Source organism: Electrophorus electricus, chromosome 11 (assembly GCF_041902795.1).
Source record: "Electrophorus electricus isolate QZ-2024a chromosome 11, ASM4190279v1, whole genome shotgun sequence".
NCBI lineage: Eukaryota > Metazoa > Chordata > Actinopteri > Gymnotiformes > Gymnotidae > Electrophorus > Electrophorus electricus.
The window spans coordinates 7860001-7862500 of NC_137507.1; the positions used below are offsets into that span (position 1 = coordinate 7860001).

The 2500-nt window shown below is 50.9% G+C and overlaps 1 protein-coding gene and 1 long non-coding RNA gene across 12 annotated transcripts in view; one reads left to right on the plus strand and one right to left on the minus strand.

The window, feature by feature from the left end:
• Positions 1 to 2500, minus strand: part of LOC113584595 (uncharacterized) — a 51865-nt gene that overhangs the window by 42915 nt on the left and 6450 nt on the right. The gene's annotated exons all lie outside the window — the stretch shown is intronic.
• The window catches only part of LOC113584594 (uncharacterized), a 9130-nt gene continuing 6709 nt past the window's right edge, over positions 80 to 2500 (plus strand). For both annotated transcript variants that reach the window (XR_014125772.1, XR_003411419.3), the window contains exon 1: positions 80 to 1767. This is a non-coding gene — a long non-coding RNA (uncharacterized LOC113584594). The remainder of the gene's footprint in view (positions 1768 to 2500) is intronic.

Genomic DNA, 2500 nt, shown 5'->3' on the forward strand with positions numbered 1-2500 from the left:
TGTGTGTGTGTGTGTGTGTGTGTGTGTGTGTGTGTGTGTGTGTGCGCGTGTTTGTGTGTATGCGTTTTGTTTTGTGAAACCAGACAGGTGCCCTTCAGCCTGTTACCTGTCACAAAACAGGCTCCAACCTGTCTAATACCACGAGGCAATGTCAACCCCCTCTGTCTACACACACACACACACACACACACACACACACACACACACACACACACACACTCAATGCCTTTATCTTTTATGAATTTCCTGGCAGTAATTTGCTTGGCAAACATGATCAACCTTAGCTAGCTGCTTTTGAGTGTGTTATCATTGTCTCTTTCTCTCTCTTATTCTCTTATTCGCTTCCACTATTTAATACTTTTCAACATTTGGCGTGTGATCTAATGGGTCCTGTAGTCTTACGATTGTCAGAAAACTACATTCACTTGTCAGACAAACTTCTCCAAACCAAGCCTCCATCAGTTTCAAAGTCCCGGGCTCCGAGGCTAACCATTAGCATTTTGGCTCTGAATCATAATCTCTGTGCATCTCTGGTTTGTGTAGCAATGGGCCTGATCCAGGGCCCCCCAGGATGGCTGTGTGGGCTTCTCAGGGGCCTCCAGGGGCCTGCAGGAAACGCCCTGACCTGGCCCACACTCCAGCCATAACACAAAACACACACACGCACGCACACATACACCCTCGTGGCCATAATGACATTAACGAGCCGTGTTCGTGCTGGCCGGCCGTGTGGTGGGGATGAGGCCCAGCACATACACATGAATGCAGGGAGCCCATTAGCCAGAGCCCCAGATGGCCCCGACCGAGGAGGGTCATGCGTGTGCTCCTCAACCCTGTCCCGAACACACGCACGCGCGCACACCCTGCTAATGGTACTGCCTCTGTATGAACCCTGTGGCGGGTGGGGGGGCGTTACACAGGCCAAACAGAAGTGTGGCTCTGTCTCAGTGTCTGCAGGCGAACAGAGGACTCCTCTCAAAGAGGCCCGACATCCGTGAAAGCCAGGCTTAGTGCTAACAAGGTTAAACCACGCCGCAAAAGAGTGACTTTTTCAATCAGCCAGATTTGTGTTTCTGCCTGTGCCGTAATTAGCTTTTCTACGGGGACTGGGAGGGCTTGCAGGGAAAGGAGAGGAAGAGAAGCGAGGAGGAGGAGAAGGAAGAGGAGATGAACGAGCAAAAGAGAGAGAGAGTGAGAGAGAGAGAGAGAGAGCGAGAGAGATGACACTGGGGAGCATTGTAGCGTCTCTGGGATTGGGAGGAGGAAATGTGATTAAGGGCTCGTGTCAGAAGCCTCAGATGCAGTTTAGCATTCAAGGCAACTTTCTACACTCTGCCTTTCCAGACAATGGGGCCAATTTTTGCCCCTGTGCGGCCTCTTCTTCTCTTCTTCTGTCTCTCTCTCTCTTTCTCCTTCTCTCTCCATCTCTGCCTTTATCTCTCTCTATCCCTCTCTCTGTCCTTCTGTCTCTCTTTCTCCCCCTCTCTCTCCCTCTCTCTCCTTCTCTGGCTTCCTCCCTCTCTAGCCCTCTCTCGGCCCTTCTGTCTCTCTCTTTCTCTCTCCCTCGCCCCCTCTATCCCGCTCTCTCCTTCTCTCTCTTTCTACCCTCCCTCCCTCACCCAGCAAGTTTTCCCCCCCAGGCCCACAGCACCCAACCCAGAACAATCTCCAAGGAACTTTGTCCATGGTGGGTGTCACCGTAAAACAAGTGTCTTGTGTAAATCCAACAGGGACTCGAGCATGGGACCGTGCAGCGTTTGGCTCACAGTGAGTACTAACATGTACATTCTCTTGTCCCAGATCAGGTGCAAACGTGGCTGGCATTTAGAACTGAGCCATGCCCCAGTCAGAAGGAAACCAGCCCATAACTCACGCATCTGTGTAAGGCAGTCTTATTGCTGTGTTTGCCCACCTGTGTGTTACCGTTTCAGTGGACAGGATTCAGAACCTGATTGGCTCGCTGGCCCTCACTAATGTCCTGGAAGTGCCTGAAGGCCTCCTTGCCGACTGTAACCGTGGAGATAGTGAGGCATGACAGGACGAGGCGGGTCAACAGGCCCTTGTGATAGAGTGCTATGACTGAGTTAGACCTGGTAAAGATCAGGATGGGTGTGAACGGGGTGGCAAGGGGCCGTACTGGGCTGACAGTGAGACTGGGCACTGATTTAGAGGACAGCTTCTGCCATAGAAGTGGGGGTCTGGGTGTGTGTGTGTGTGTGTATTTATTTGTGTTTGTGTTTGTATGTATGTTCATTGCATGTCATTTGATGTGTTTATTATGTATGTCATTGGGATTGTGTGTAGGTGAATGTTCATTGTGTGTGTCTATATGAGTGTGTTTGTGTGTGCATTGTGTATGTCTGGATGTGTGTGTGCGCGCGTGTGTTTGTATGTGTGTGTGTGTGGCATTTGCGGATGTAAAAGAGCATGTGAGAATTGGGGAGGATCTTTGTCCTTCTCTTTGCTGTTTGCTTAACCAGAGGCCAAGACAGGAAGCCAG